This window comes from Hyperolius riggenbachi, chromosome 3 (assembly GCF_040937935.1).
Source record: "Hyperolius riggenbachi isolate aHypRig1 chromosome 3, aHypRig1.pri, whole genome shotgun sequence".
NCBI lineage: Eukaryota > Metazoa > Chordata > Amphibia > Anura > Hyperoliidae > Hyperolius > Hyperolius riggenbachi.
Window position 1 is genome coordinate 140,355,200 of NC_090648.1, and position 17,510 is coordinate 140,372,709.

The 17,510-nt window shown below is 45.6% G+C and overlaps 1 protein-coding gene across 2 annotated transcripts in view; it reads left to right on the forward strand.

Moving 5' to 3' along the window:
• The window catches only part of LOC137561174 (gonadotropin-releasing hormone II receptor-like), a 75,200-nt gene that overhangs the window by 36,646 nt on the left and 21,044 nt on the right, over nt 1–17,510 (forward strand). The gene's annotated exons all lie outside the window — the stretch shown is intronic.

The window sequence follows — 17,510 nt, forward strand, 5'->3', positions numbered from 1 at the left end:
CATCAGAAGGCACAGATTGTTTTTTTGCTGATATAAATCAATGTCATTAAAATGTTATCATCGTCTGCAGCAGTTAGCAGTCTTAAACAGTCAGCTTAATGTGATCATTCTTAACTGAGTTTTGTCCAGTATCAAAGCCATGAGATTTCGCGATGATATTTTGGGCATCATTATCTTTTCACAAATGCTATGATTTTTTGGTTAGGTTTAGCAGCCTGTAACATCAGTCCAATAGATATGAAAGGCATAGGCTACATTAAGGCTTCTTGCACACCAAGACGTTGCATTAGGTGGCACGTTAAGGTCGCATAACGTGCACCTAACACAACGTATGGTGCTGCAAGAGCCGACGGTAGAGTGAGCCGCGTTAGGCGGCTCGAGTCCTATAATGTCTCCCAGAGTGGCGCTGATTGGCCAGCGGGACCACGTGATGCGGAGCGAGACACTCCGCATCACGTGGTCCCGCCGGCCAATCAGCGCCCGCCAGTGCAGTGAATATTAAGTAGCCATGTGTGCGGCTACTGTAGCTGGCTCTCCCCGCCTCCTCCGCCCCCCACTGCGCATGTGCAAACAGTCTAACGCGGCTATAGCCGCTCCAACGCCGTAGCATGCTGCACTTTGCACAGAACGTGCAGCGTTACATGTAACGCAACGTGGGCTGTGTGAACAGCCCACTTGTGTTACATTGCTGTGCGTTGGGGGAGCGTTACAGGCGCACTAACGTGCGCCTGTAACGTCTTGGTGTGTAAGCAGCCTCACAGTGGTACGTTGCATTGCATATCCCGAAAAAAGCAGGAACGCAACACAACAGAGGGGAAAAGCAACATCACGCGTTACACATGCAAAGAATACAGTGAAGCATACAGTACATACAAACTATGCTTCTCTGCACCTGTTAACATGCACGCAACCATGGGGTATAGTCACTAAACTATGCTTAAATGTGCATAGGGTGCTGATAAGTTCATGGCTTTGCCCAGACAGAAGAGAGCCAGAGTTATGAAATAACACATTTATTAAACATATTCCCCCCTGAGACTGATGAACTTAGTAAGCTGCAGTTTTTCTAGACCGTTCAAATAAAAGTCCTTTGGTTGGGCCTCAAATCAGCTCCGAGCAGCATGTTTGACATCAGGATTATCCTAAAATGATGCCCCTTTATGAGTTTCTTCAAGTTTAGGAACAGATAATAGTTTGAAGGAGCCAAGCCAGGTGAGTAGGGGAATGGTGAACCAAGTGGAAACCCAAGGTATTCAATTTTACAGCCACACCATTGGCTGTGTGGACAGGTGCATTGTAATGCAATAAAAGGATTCCTTTGGTCAACTTTCCATGGCATTTCATCTAAATTGCCTCCTTCAGCTGGTCCAGAAGGTTAGCATAATACTGCCTAGTTCAGGTGCTTTCTGTGGCGATCGTCGGCGTCCCGTCACGATCAGCGTTTTTTGTCCCCCGCAAGGGGACATGAAGACGCAGCGGTGAATCGACCCTAGAAGCCTGATGAGGCTTCATGGGTAAACACAGCCAAGTGTCCGTGTGAACCGGCCCTTAGGCCAATCTTAGGGGGAAGCCAATTATCTTATCTGTATGTTTTTGGGATGTGGGAGGGAAAACAGAATGCCTGGGGGAAAGCATGCAGACACAGGGAGAACATACAAACTCCATGCTCTGGCTCGGATTCAAACTGGGGACCCAGCGCTGGAAGGTGAGAGTGATAACCACTACTTCACCATGCTGCCTAATGGCCCCCACACAAGGAGCGCTTCCTTCTTATCTTTTTTTACAGTTCTTCAGACCAATGGAAGGGAGGCCTGGGAGTCAGCGACATCAGGTGACACCTGTACACACTCAGTTCAGTCGAAAAATCTAAAGTTTGTATATAGTTTATCGAAAACTTATTAAAAAATAAGGCTCCTCTATCAAACAATGATTGGGTTGTTTTTATCAGAATAAGATGTGGTGGGGAGGGCCACAGGCTAGGAGTGTGCGATTGACAAACGTATAGGCCTGTACTTCATCAAGCAATACGAAGATAATTCTGATCTTTATCTGCTTAAATTTGATTGAATACTAAAGGTGTCCATACTTTACCTGACATTGCAGACCGATCCACCTTCTGATTTGATATTTTTAATGAATCAGAAGTGAATCAGTGCTGCAAAATGTCCCCCTTGTCGATGTTTCGATCGATTTTCCAGCAGAAGCCAGTCAAACTGATCAGTCGGAAATGATGAAATATCTCCGTCACAAAGGCTTGATTGGGTGTGCGGTGATAATGGCGGTGATAATGGTGTTCGATATCGCAGAAGATCTACGGACTACCGGCCAGTGTCCTCCCAAGTATATAAGTTTCCCTTCCCCCATGCCTGTGCGCAATTTAAAGGCTCACTTATCTGCCAGCTCAACTCTTGGCCTCCTCCTGTCTCTGATGTCACTGCAAGTGCCTGTTCCATATCACACTGGCACATGCTATGACATAACTACATTCACTGGGCCACGTGGTAGAGGGCCTCAGCATAGGATGGGAGGGCACTTATACACTTGGGCAGTCGGTCCGGGGGAAGGCAGTAGCGCTAGGATGATTACCAATAGATTTAATGCAGACATCTTTTGGAAATGACTGTGCAGTGTTTGAGCAGGCAATAGATCCAGATCAGAGAGGGACCTAATGGTCGATCTGGCCATATATCAAGTAATGTATGGCCAGCTTTTGTTTTGCAGAAGGTATACCAGGTAATAGATTAATATCAGGGAACTATTGATAGTGAGCAGACTGTTCTACTTTCTGAATGCTGCTCTCTGAACTGAACTGCTTCTGTATTTTAGATGACGTTGGACAGATACTATTACACTAAGAAAAATGTCCATCTAGGCAACCATAATCAGCAATCAAAAAACCGCTAAGGTAAAGTAAGTCAAGTTTATTTAGGACATATCCCTTTAACAATTAAAAACAATTAAAACTATGCAGCACACAGGCCGACATATAGTGACCAAAGAAATACATGAAAATTGTGTATGAAAAGTCACACCCAGTCCTGCAAGATGGTCTATCGTCAGCCTGTAATAGACCATCTTGCAGGACTGGGTGAGACTCTTCATACACAATTTTCATACGCTTGACAAACGCATGCATTATCATAGAGGGTATACCACAGGAGATGTATAGCATATGGCTTGTATTATACCCACGCTTATAAGTCTAACCTGCTACAATATGAATTTCTATGGTCACTATGTCGGCCTGTGTGCTACATAGTTTTAATTGTTAAAGGGATATGTCCTGTCTAGATGGACACTTTTCTTAGTGTAATAGTTATGTCCAAGTCCATAGTATTAACCCTAACTATTTTAGGCAGTTTTTTCTCTACAATTTGTATTATTTGACGTTGGACATATAAACATGTCTGGGAACACATTTTTCCTTCTGTTGTTTTTATGTACAGTAAGCCTGGGTAAAGTGCCATATGGTTTAATGCACCAATCCCTAGATGCAGCTAATATTCAACAGTGTGCCAATGTGAAAATTCCAAAGACCGTGAACTGAAATCTGCAGTGATAGTTTGATATTATCTTAATCTCCATAAGAAAAGAAATTCACCAAATTGTAAATTGATCAAACAGAAGTAAGTAAATGTAACATAACTATGTTAAAAAATGGGAGATAGATCTTAAAGGAAAAAGGACAAGTGAAGAGTGGGAAAAGGTGTGGGACACGAATTCTCACAGTTCCTTCCCTCCCTTCGCTTCCTCTCTTTCTTTCTTTCTTGTCTGTTCTAGTCTCTTTCTCACGTTACTATGTCTTATTTCCTTCAACTTTTCTGGCCTTGTCCTTACGCCTACAAACGTTTATGAGATTTTGAGCGAAGGCAAGTTAAGGCATTAGGCCTAGGCTTTGGCTGGTTTATAATTAGCAAGGTTGAAATGTTGTTTATCGCTGTACAATACCTCCTGCGAGTCTTGCTGTGTAGGCAGGGGGGAATTCTCTTACTGATGTACAAGTATTGCAGATCAGTCTTAGCACAAGACGTGAGAAGACTGTAATTTGGTATTTATGGGACTTAGAGTTCTCTGTATAGCTCCGCTACGTTTTTCTATGTTGGAATTTGTGTTTCTCATGAGAGATGAAATTGTTGCATTGGTAATTTAAAAATGTTCAGTAAAAAAAATTAAACAGACGTAAGTAGATGTACCACACATGCCGTTCAGATGAGGCTCAGGCTTGGTTTGGAAGTGTTGTAGACACCACAAAGTAGAAGAAATATGAATGTAGGTTGGGAAGATAAGTGGACCTGTAAAACTGAGATTGATGCACTATTACTACTACTACTGCCAGCAGGCCCGGATTTGTACTTTTCACCGCCCAAGGCCAACTATACCGTCTGTTTGGTTGTTATCTCTGTGTGCCCCAATGAGAATTTTACTTACTTTCCATCATTGGATGTCAGTTGTCACAAACAATGACTATTTTAGTAATATGCGTATAGATTATAAGTTATGTTTTCCTTAAGAACTGTTATGTTATGTTTGCTATCTCATTAATGATTAAACCATTGTGTCACCATAAGAGTTAGGCTGATGTGTACCTGCAGGATAGAGCTTACAGGTCTTGCAGGGATGACACAAGTACAGGACAGGGAGTTCGAAGGTTAAATCTGTCCTTGTAGATAGATAGAACAGCTTTACTGCCCCTCACTGAGCCGCCCCTAAATTTCTGGTGCCCTAGGCCATGGCCTATGTGGCCTTGCCAGAAATCCGGCCCTGACTGCCAGTAGTGTAGTGTTACTACTGCCAGTAGTGTAGTGTGACTTGTGCTATAAGCGCTACCCACAGTACTCAAGTACCACAAGCATTGCTATGGTAATGTGCATTAGTAATATGTGTTTCTGAAGCAACGCTCGTGATACTCAAGTATCATGGGTCACGTCAATAGCATAACTTGCGGTATACTGCTGGTGGTAATAACGACAATATTACCGCTGCTTCGTGCATCAACCCCATAATCACACTCACGATTTGTAATGAATAGTCTCTGACTTTGTAAAACATGCAGGCAGTAGGCATGGCAATGGCTTTCTGAAAAGTTAATTGGCTTCCCCTTAAAAATTGGCCCTAGACTACATACACTACATGATACATAGACATATGACTATGGGAGGGATTACATTGTGAGCCCCTCTGAGGGACCGTTAAAGAGGAACTCCAGTGAAATTAATGTAATGTAAAAAATTGCTTCGTTTTTACAATAATTATGTATAAATGATTTAGTCGGTGTTTGCCACTGTAAAAGCTTTCCTCTCCCTGATTTACATTCTGTAAAAAAGAGAGGAGCGCTCTGAGATTTCCAGCAATGATAGATCAATTAACACTAGGAAAGGTCTCACCTAGTATTAGTGTGGCCGGTACAGCGTACTCAGCCGCGATTCGCATGCGTCCCTCTTAGGCAGCCGGGGACCGGGCTCTCCGTGGCAGCAAGGCAGAGACAGGGCGGAGGCAACGTCACCAGCTCCAGACCTCCTTGCGATGGTAGCGAGGACGTCTGTTCAAACACACGCTGGAAGGCGTGGTGAGCAGCGTCCAATTGTCCGTGAATGGTGAAAATAGAGGCAGGGGAATAGACTGGCCACAGTGTTACAATATGGCTCCAATGTCCCCAATTTCAAGATCCAAAAGGACTCCCGTCTACAAAGCATGCGATATCTCTCATACTTATTGGAATGATGCACTTGTTCTATGTCTATGTTTTACTTCTGGTCCTTGCTAGATTTCCTCCACTATGCACTGGGTGACTGATTACCTGCCTTACTATCTTAGTGCATGCATAGTAACTAATAGACTTTCCTTTCCTTTCTACTAAGGGTACTAAGGTAGTTTCGGATCTATTAGGATCATTAGGATCCCTTGAGGTCATTTCCCAGGCTAAGCTGATTGGCTATCATGTAGGATGTATGCTGTATAAAGGATTGTGCTTGTCAATTGTAAATGTAAGACTTGAGAAAGCGGAGGATGTTCCTCCGGGAAACGCGTTGTCATTTTAATAAACCTTTATTTTATAGTCCCATATGTATTTTGTGCCATATTGTAACACTGTGGCCAGTCTATTCCCCTGCCTCTATTTTCACCATTCACGGACAATTGGACGCTGCTCACCACGCCTTCCAGCGTGTGTTTGAACAGACGTCCTCGCTACCATCGCAAGGAGGTCTGGAGCTGGTGACGTTGCCTCCGCCCTGTCTCTGCCTTGCTGCCACGGAGAGCCCGGTCCCCGGCTGCCTAAGAGGGACGCATGCGAATCGCGGCTGAGTACGCTGTACCGGCCACACTAATACTAGGTGAGACCTTTCCTAGTGTTAATTGATCTATCATTGCTGGAAATCTCAGAGCGCTCCTCTCTTTTTTACATATTTCTCTAGTGATTAACATGGGAGCAGCCGAGTGATTTTCGGGTGGCCAGATCGCACCTTGAGGGGCTCACTACCCCAGAACTTTTTACTTGATCTTTACCTTGAGTCGCTGACTACACGGGACTGTGGAGCGGAGGCCATCCGATTGATTGGTGACTAATACCTTGTATCAAGGTTACCTTTATATGTGTATATGTTTATGCGTGCAACTGTACAGGGGTACGCGCATTCCCTTCTTTGGGTCTAACTAGGACTGCCATATGTGCTTTCCTGGAATTGTTATTGTGTTTTACTGTATATCAATATCGCTTTTATTGCTAGCTAATTTGTTTTATTAATTGTGGTTTTATGCCTATGACTGCCTGAACTATGGAATACTATGCTAATAGGAAGGTATTCAGATTATCCTTGGGTTGTCCTGCGGGGGGAGAGCGGCCTTTAACTACTTCCCGACCGCCGTATAGACAAATGGCGGCCGGGAAGCTGACGCCGCAAGGACCGCCGTATAGACAAAATGCGGCGGTCCTTGTATGGGCGTGGGCGGAGCGATCGCGTCATCCGTGACGCGATCCTCCGCCGGGAGTCGGAAGCCTGGCATTTTGCCTCTGCTCGCCGGCCACTTAGCAGAGCCGGCGAGCGGAGGAATCCGTAACAATGGCCAATCAGAATGTATAAGGCACTTTGTTAAGTAAACAAAGTGCCTTATACGTGCTTCCTCCTCGCCTCGTGGTCTCATTGTTGCAGAGACCACTAGCGAGGAGGAAGCACTTTGTGAGTATACAGCACACACGTTTTTTTTTGCCTACAGCCCCCCTGATCTCCCACCCCAGGCCTCATACCCCCCCTGATCACCCCAGCAGACCCCTGCCAGCACCCTTGCACCCCTTTAAAAACCCCAACCCCCCCACCTATCACTAACTTTAAACGCTATCCCCTGCGTTAGGTCCCTAACTGCCTCCTAGTCACCCCTGATCCCCCCCCCCTACCTTTAGATCACCCCCAGACTCCATCCCAGACTACCCCCCTGTATACTGTATACATCTGTATACAGCTACCTTACCCTCTGATCCCCCTCTGATCCCCCTCTGATCACCTGTCTATCACCTGTCCATCACCCCTTGGCACCCCCACCCATCAGAGCAGACCCTAACTGCCCCGCGGGGGTAACCGATCACCTGCCCAGGCCCTCGATTGCCCTCATACCCCCCTTCTGATTACATCCCCTGCTCTTTGTTTACATCTGTCCTCCCCAGCAATCACTAACTGATCTGCGATCAGTAACCCCCTGTGTCTGCCTCTCATCAGATCAGGACTCAGTTTGCCCCGTGCAGGCTCCTGATCAACCCCCCACTCCCTCAAATCGCCCTCAGACCCCCCCCCCTAATCACCGTCCAAGTGCATTGTTTTTGACTGTGCTGCGCTTGTATTCGATTGTGCTGCGCTTGTATTTGATTGGGCTGCGATTGTATTTGATTTTCCCGTGATCTGCTTCGATTGTCCCGTGATTGTTTGATTGCCCGAGACCCCACTTCCCACCACACCCAACCCCACCCTCCCCCCCCCCCCCACCACACCCAACCCCACCCTCCCCCCACCACCTCCAACCACCACCTTCCGAGTGCATCAGATTTGCTTGTGCTGTGATTGGAGTCGATTGTGCTGTAATTGTATTTGATTGTCCCGTGATCGGCTTCGATTGCCCCGTGATTGTTTGATTGCCTGAGACCCCACTTCCCGCCACACCCAATCCCACCCTCCCCCCATCACCTTCCGAGTGCATCAGATTTGATTGGGCTGTGATTGGAGTCGATTGTGCTGTAATTGTATTTGATTGTCCCGTGATCGGCTTCGATTGCCCCGTGATTGTTTGATTGCCTGAGACCCCACTTCCCGCCACACCCAATCCCACCCTCCCCCCATCACCTTCCGAGTGCATCAGATCTGCTTGTGCTGTGATTGGAGTCGATTGTGCTGTAATTGGATTTGATTGTCCCGTGATTGTTTGATTGCCTCTGAGACCCCACTTCCCACCAACCCCAATACCTCTCAAATACTCCCTTTTTGCTAGGTAGGTGCTCTTTTTTTCTGGGTAGTCTCGGAGGAAAACCCCATAAATTTAGCAATCCAAAATGGCAAGAAGGGGGCTTTCCGATGACGAGGTATACAGGTATATGGACCAGTCGGATGAGTTCTTTTGGGAAGAATCATCCGTCGAATCTTCCGGGTCCAATTTTGAACCTGTAGAAAGCAGTGGTTCCCTGACCGATACTGATGACGAGGCTATGGTCCCGGCTACAGCCAGGCGTACCAGACCCCAAGTCGTTAGACCGCAGGTGGCGCAGGATCCGCCTCAAGGGCAGCAGGGTGGTGCTAGCGCTGTTGATAGTTTTCTTGGTGAGGCAGGCACCAGCAGCGCAGCATCTCCTGGACTTAGTGCCAGTGCTTCCGTAGACCCTGACGAAGTGGTGAGCGTCAGCATGGAAGTGGAAACTGGTACGGTGGCAAGTGCAGTAGTACCCCCGTCGCAGCCACCAAGAAGAAGACGGGCCCGTAGTACCCATAGACTCCCAGAGGTGCTGGCACAACCAGATTGGCAATCCCCTGATTCCGCCGCACCCGTAGTGCCCCCTTTCACCGCCCAGTCTGGAGTCCAGGTGGCGACAGCTCATCTAGGAACGGCCCTAGACTTTTTGCAGCTGTTCATCACCCAGGTTCTCCTGGACTTAATTGTGGTTGAGACCAATCGTAAAGCCACACAATTCATCACCGAGCACCCGGAGAGCATGTATGCCCAGCCTTTCGGGTGGAAACCAGTCCAAGTTTCCGACATTAAAATCTTTTTGGCCCTTATCCTTCACTTGGGACTAATGAAACAAAATGTATTGCGGTCGTATTGGTCTACGAACCCAGTACATCATGTTCCCTTGTACCCTGCTGCCATGTCCAGGACACGATTTGAGTCCATCCTGCGCTTCCTGCACTTCAACGACGACGAAACCTGTCTTGAAAGGGGAGACCCTGCTTATGACCGGCTCCACAAAATTCGGCCCCTCATAGACCACCTGTCCTCAACATTTGCAGATGCTTATATCCCTGAACAGAACATCTGCGTAGACGAGTCCCTCTTACGCTTTACCGGGCGCCTTGGCATCAAACAGTACATCCCAAGCAAGCGCGCCCGGTATGGGGTGAAACTGTATAAGCTCTGTGAAAGGGCCACAGGCTATACATGTCGTTTTAGGGTCTATGAGGGAAAAGACTCAAAATTGGAGCCGGTCGGATGCCCTGACTACCTGGGGAGCAGTGGAAAGGTTGTGTGGGACTTGGTGTCACCCTTGTTCCGGAAGGGGTACCATCTTTTTGTGGACAATTATTACACAAGTGTGGCCCTCTTTCAGCACTTAAAGTTAGAAGGAATCCGATGCTGTGGCACTGCGCGGCCTAGTCGCCAGGGCTTCCCCCAACGGCTCGTTACCACCAGACTTCAACGGGGGCAGAGGGCCGCCTTGCGTACTGAAGACCTGCTCGCGGTGAAATGGAAGGACAAGAGGGACGTTTACTTTCTGTCCACCATTCACACAGACACGACTGTCCAAATTCAACGGGCAACTAAGGTCATTGAAAAGCCCCTTGTCGTCCACGAATATAATGTCAACATGGGAGGGGTGGACTTCAATGACCAGAGGTTAGCGCCCTATTTAGTTACCCGGAAAACAAGACGCTGGTATAAGAAAGTGTCTTTTTATCTGATTCAATTGGCAGTTTACAACAGCTTTGTTCTCTACAGTAAGGCTGGGAGAACTGGATCTTTCCTCCAATTTCAGGAACAGATCATTCTGGACATCCTGTATCCAGGAGGTGCCAGGCCCCCCCCCCCAGATGCAACTAGCCGACTGCATGGTAGGCATTACGCCTATCAGATTCCGTGTGCCCCAGGTCAACGCATCCGAAGAAAACGTTGTCGTGTCTGCAGCAGGACTGGAAGAAGGAATGACACCAGTTTTTATTGTCCCCGCTGTCCTGACCAGCCTGGCCTATGCGTAGGGCCGTGTTTTGAGAGGTACCACGAGCAGGTACACTATTAGAACCTAGGGAACTCCAGACACAGGAGTAGGCACACACTCAGTGGTCTTTTGCACATTGTCGCAGGGAGAGGAGAGGTAAGCTTGAAGACCAAACGGGTAAGCATAAAAGTGGGAAGAAGGATCGGTTTCCATGCTTGATATTGCTGATCTGTCCTGGATTGGCGATATAAGACGGCATGTTTGAATTTCCCTTGAGTGTGGACACCCCCGGTTTATATGTGATTTGGGCCGATGATGATGCTTTAATGCCACACAGAGTCATCTCTATTGGCAGGCATATTGCTGTATCCTACAGGCATAATGCTGTATACTAAAGTTCTGAGGCCCAGTCACATAAGTTGGTGGCTCACCCTGAGTGCAGGGTGGCACGGGGTGTCTCTCTCCTGAGGTTATCACTGCCATTGATGTGGAGGAAGATCTGCCATTGATGGGGAGCAAGGTATGTTTGCCGTTCATTTTTCCTTTCAGCCCAGAGTGCATTACTTGTATACCCAATATAAGGAGTATAGCAGAAACTCCTAATACTGGCCATACATGTAATGATTGCAGAGACCCTAAAATGCCAGGACAGACTCCACAAATGACCCCATTTTGGAAAGAGGACACCCTAAAGTATTATGTGAGGTGCACAGTGAGTTCATAAAAGATTTAAATTTTTGTCACAAGTTAGCAGAATTTTTTTTTTTATTTTTTTTTAACAAAGTGTCATTTTCCGTTAACTTGTGACAAAAAATAAAATTTTCAATGACCTCACCATTACCCTCATGGAATACCTTGTTGTGTATTCTTTCCAAAATGGGGTCATTTGTGGGGTTTGTTAACTGTCCTGGCAAGTGGGCGGGGTGCTAAATTGTGAGCACCCCTGTAAAGCCTAAAGGTACTCATTGGACTCTGGGCCCCTTAGAGCAGTTAGGGTGCAAAAAAGTGCCACACGTGGTATTGCCGTACTCGGGAGAAGTAGTACAATGTGTTTTGGGGTGTATTTTTACACATACCCATGCTGGGTGGGAGAAATACCTCTGTAAATGACAATCTTTTGATTTTTTTACGCACAATTGTCCATTTACAGAGGTATTTCTCCCACCCAGCATGGGTATGTGTAAAAATACACCCCAAAACACATTGTACTACTTCTCCCGAGTACGGCGATACCACATGTGTGGCACTTTTTTGCACCCTAACTGCGCTAAAGGGCCCAAAGTCCAATGAGCACCTTTAGGATTTCACAGGTCATTTTGCGGAATTTGATTTCCAGACTCCTCCTCACGGCTTAGGGCCCCTAAAATGCCAGGGCAGTATAGGAACCCCACAAATGACCCCATTTTAGAAAGAAGACACCCCAAGGTATTCCGTTAGGAGTATGGTGAGTTCATAGAAGATTTTATTTTTTGTCGAAAGTTAGCGGAAAATAGATTTTTAATGTTTTTTTCACAAAGTGTCATTTTCCACTAACTTGTGACAAAAAATAAAATCTTCTATGAACTCACCATACTCCTAACGGAATACCTTGGGGTGTCTTCTTTCTAAAATGGGGTCATTTGTGGGGTTCCTATACTGCCCTGGCATTTTAGGGGCCCTAAACCGTGAGGAGTAGTCTGGAAATCAAATTCCGCAAAATGACCTGTGAAAGCCTAAAGGTGCTCATTGGACTTTGGGCCCTTTAGCGCAGTTAGGGTGCAAAAAAGTGCCACACATGTGGTATCGCCGTACTCGGGAGAAGTAGTACAATGTGTTTTGGGGTGTATTTTTACACATACCCATGCTGGGTGGGAGAAATATCTCTGTAAATGGACAATTGTGTGTAAAAAAATCAAAAGATTGTCATTTACAGAGGTATTTCTCCCACCCAGCATGGGTATGTGTAAAAATACACCCCAAAACACATTGTACTACTTCTCCCGAGTACGGCGATACCACATGTGTGGCACTTTTTTGCACCCTAACTGCGCTAAAGGGCCCAAAGTCCAATGAGCACCTTTAGGATTTCACAGGTCATTTTGCGGAATTTGATTTCCAGACTCCTCCTCACGGCTTAGGGCCCCTAAAATGCCAGGGCAGTATAGGAACCCCACAAATGACCCCATTTTAGAAAGAAGACACCCCAAGGTATTCCGTTAGGAGTATGGTGAGTTCATAGAAGATTTTATTTTTTGTCGAAAGTTAGCGGAAAATAGATTTTTAATGTTTTTTTCACAAAGTGTCATTTTCCACTAACTTGTGACAAAAAATAAAATCTTCTATGAACTCACCATACTCCTAACGGAATACCTTGGGGTGTCTTCTTTCTAAAATGGGGTCATTTGTGGGGTTCCTATACTGCCCTGGCATTTTAGGGGCCCTAAACCGTGAGGAGTAGTCTGGAAATCAAATTCCGCAAAATGACCTGTGAAATCCTAAAGGTACTCATTGGACTTTGGGCCCCTTAGCGTACTTGGGGTGCAAAAAAGTGCCACACATGTGGTACCGCCGTACTCGGGAGAAGTAGTATAATGTGTTTTGGGGTGTATTTTTACACATACCCATGCTGGGTGGGAGAAATAACTCTGTAAATGGACAATTGTGTGTAAAAAAAATCAAAACATTGTCATTTACAGAGATATTTCTCCCACCCAGCATGGGTATGTGTAAAAATACACCCCAAAACACATTATACTACTTCTCCTGAGTACGGCAATACCACATGTGTGGCACTTTTTTGCAGCCTAACTGCGCTAAGGGGCCCAAAGTCCAATGAGCACCTTTAGGCTTTACAGGGGTGCTTACAATTTAGCACCCCCCAAAATGTCAGGACAGTAAACACACCCCACAAATGACCCCATTTTGGAAAGTAGACCCTTCAAGGTATTCAGAGAGGGGCATGGTGAGTCCGTGGCAGATTTCATTTTTTTTTGTCGCAAGTTAGAAGAAATGGAAACTTTTTTTTTTTTTTTTTTTCTCACAAAGTGTCATTTTCCGCTTACTTGTGACAAAAAATAATATCTTCTATGAACTCACTATGCCTCTCAGTGAATACTTTGGGATGTCTTCTTTCCAAAATGGGGTCATTTGGGGGGTATTTATACTATCCTGGAATTCTAGCCCCTCATGAAACATGACAGGGGGTCAGAAAAGTCAGAGATGCTTGAAAATGGGAAAATTCACTTTTGGCACCATAGTTTATAAACGCTATAACTTTTACCCAAACCAATAAATATACACTGAATGGGTTTTTTTTTATCAAAAACATGTTTGTCCACATTTTTCGCGCTGCATGTATACAGAAATTTTACTTTATTTGAAAAATGTCAGCACAGAAAGTTAAAAAAATCATTTTTTTGCCAAAATTCATGTCTTTTTTGATGAATATAATAAAAAGTAAAAATCGCAGGAGCAATCAAATAGCATCAAAAGAAAGCTTTATTAGTGACAAGAAAAGGAGCCAAAATTCATTTAGGTGGTAGGTTGTATGAGCGAGCAATAAACCGTGAAAGCTGCAGTGGTCTGAATGGAAAAAAAGTGGCCGGTCCTTAAGGGGTAGAAAGCCCTAGGTCCTCAAGTGGTTAACACGGGATGGTCCTAGAGAGAAAATTATTATTACTCAGATGAGGAGCTTGGAGGATCTATTGGAAAAGGAAATGAAACATTCAATAGATATATTGTTTATGGAAAAGTATAAGAACGCTAGAATTGTGCAACGAGGTCTCAGGGTCCCTTTACAATCCGCATTTATGTCTGATGTAGATTATACGGAGACATGGGATAACTATTGGGACAGCAAGTCAATCGAGGCTATGGATATCATTATTGCTAAAAGGGAATCCATTATCCGCCTATTACAGGTGGACATCGAGAGGGAAATGAACTCACTTGAAAAATATAAGGGGGACCCATTTTTTATGTCCTGGGACTGCAGGGTCACTGGCAGACTCCGCCATCTTGAAGGGGAATTGTACCGGAAAAAGGTGGGGAAGTTTGCCAGGGATCAGGCGGACTATGTTAGGGGACAGAACAGAGCATGTAAAGTGCCTGGGAAAGAGCACACGTTAGAACGGTCTGGCAGAGTACCAATACACCCCCCTCAGGACTGTGATAACATAGGGCCAACAAAACTGCCCTCCCTTATATCGATCCCTACAGCACCCAGATATGGTGCTCAAATGGGAGTACAACCCAGCTATTATCAAAACGGGCCAATGAGAGCTGACAATGTCCATGGAGCTAACCGTGCATCCTCTCTCCCTGGAATATGCTCTGCCCCCTATGGACGTTATGAGAGATTATTCCCTAAACCCCCTGTGAAAAGGGCAAAATATTTGAACTACAGAGAAAGAGTCAATATCTCTAAAGGACTAACCCAGACAGGAATTATTCAGAATAATGGTACAAGGGTTTTCTACAACTCCAAAAAAACAACCAAGCCACCCATGGCGGCCAAACCAAAGTTTGGTACACCTAGGAATAGCCCTATCCCCATATCTGTGCCCACTATAACCGAGACTATGCAGCTAAATACGGATGGACTCTCGTCCGAGGCCGCCGCATCACTGTTGGCAATGGCAGCGGATGACAGCCTTGAAATGTCGCTGGAAAATTCTTATACAGACCTACCCACTATTGCCCCTTGTAGTCCACTGGTCAGTGCATTGCAATTGGTAAGTGAGGCTCAGACCCTTGCCATACTGCCCATTAATAGTCCCTTGACCAATATTACTCAATTGATTGTTGAGGCCCAGGTACATGCTGAACCTGCTAAAAGTGCACCTGAGGGTGATAGTGACGTAGACAAGATGGAGAATACTGCCACTAGACCCCCCAGGTATAGATCCCCGTCTGGTGATTCTCCCTGTAAGATTTTTTTAGGGGGGGACAGGGTTCCGATTCCACAACGAATATCCAGGAGTCGGCTCCCTGTCCCCACATATCCACGAATCACGGAGTTCTTCAGGAAAGAGAGACTCAAAAGATCTCTGTCAGATCTAGATCTCACAGAAGGGGTAGAAGAGGGACTGGAGCCCGGAAAAAAACAACACCAATCGTAAATGTCCCCATCGACCCTAATCCTGTAGTTCCCATTTTTAATCTATCCTTCTATATCTTATCCTCTAGTGAGGTATCCATTTTAAATAAAGGACTGTCCTTCTGTCCTAGTGATAAGGTGAATACATTTCAAATCCTTACTGATGTACATGCATACATCCGCAAGCTGTCCTTACAAAGGTACTTTGCCCTTAAGAAAAATAAGAAAACTTCTAGTGATGTAGAGGTTAGTACTGTGGACATAGTGGGTACAGTGGATCTGAGTGATCCCCTTTCCACTGGTTTTGATGAATTTGCAGACTCGCTACTATTCAATTCTATTCCAACTAAATTAAAGGGCAAGTCTAAATTCAATCCTACTCAATACAAAGGTCCTCAAGTAGAAACCTTTTGCCAACTGGTTACTAATGATATACTAAAATTGTCTAACAAATCGGTTCGCCGATCCAATCTCACTAGGTCTGAAAGGAAGGCCTTGAAATCACTGAGGTAGAATGACACTATTGTCATCAGGGAGACAGATAAGGGGGGTGGGGTGGTGGTTCAGGACAGGGATACATACGTGGAAGAGGCCCTTAGACTACTGGGGGATCCCCTATATTACAAGAAGCTTACCTACGACCCCACGGCTGACTTTCTTAAAAAATATAGAGAGCTTATTGGCCAGGCCCTTTCCAATGGTGTAATAAAGATCGACGAATATAATTATCTTAACATCGAGGCTCCCAAAATCCCTTTTTTCTACCACCTACCAAAGGTGCATAAATGCACCAAAAATCCCCCTGGCAGACCGATTGTCGCGGGGGTGGACTCGATTACGAGTGGTCTTTCCCACTATATCGATCTCCACCTCCAGAAGTTCGTCTGCCAGCTACCTGCTTATTTAAAGGACACGACCCATACCATACAGGTACTAAAGGAACTACAATGGTCCATTCCCCTACACAGATGGGTGACCCTTGACGTCTGTGCACTATATACTAATATACCACATGATTTGGGCCTCAGGGCCATTGGTTACTATTTGGAGGGCGATCCGCTTATGCCGGACGCCCAAAAACAATTCATACTTGATTCTATCGAGTTTATATTGAAGACTAACTACTTTACCTACCTGGATTGTTTCTATTTACAGTTGCGAGGAACGGCGATGGGGACGAGGTTCGCTCCGGCCTTTGCAAATCTATATATGGGTTGGTTGGAGGACCAACTCGTGTGGTCCACTGACAACCCGTTCCGGGCGGGCCTCGTCCTACATCGCCGTTTCATAGACGATATTCTATGTGTATGGGAGGGTTCAGAGGAGGAATTAATGAGATACGTGGAATACCTGAATGACAACCAATTGGGTCTATCTTTTACTATGGAGACCAACCCCCATAAGATACATTTTTTGGACCTAGAGATTAGAGTCGATTCTGATACTGCCAACATTAGCACAGTGAATTATTTTAAACCCACCGATAGAAATGGGTATCTTGATTACCATAGTGCCCACCACAAGCCGTGGCTAAAAAATGTGCCATTCGGCTAATTTAAACGATTGCGCCGAAATTGCACCAATGACGATGATTTCAATCGTCAATCTAAAGTATTGAAATCAAGATTTTTGGAAAAACATTATCCCCTTCCCTTGGTAGAGTCTGCCCAGGAGAGGGCCTTTGCCCTCTCACAACACGATTGTCTATTGCCCAAAGATTCTAGGAAGGGAAAGAATCCTGAAACAGCGAATCCAATCACCAATCGCCTGCCCATTATTGTCGATTTTTCTGGACAGGCTGGAGAATGTAAACATATTTTTGAAAAATATTGGCCAGTTCTACTGAGTGATCCAGTACTTAAACAAACCCTCCCCCCGAGACCCCAACTGGTCTTCAGGAGGGGTAAGACCATCAGGGGCTATGTAGCGCCAAGTAGATTACCAATGAACAGGAATCCAGTCCACAATGAGAATCAGGCGAAGTTGGGGTGTTATTCATGTAAGTCCACACGGTGTCTCAGTTGC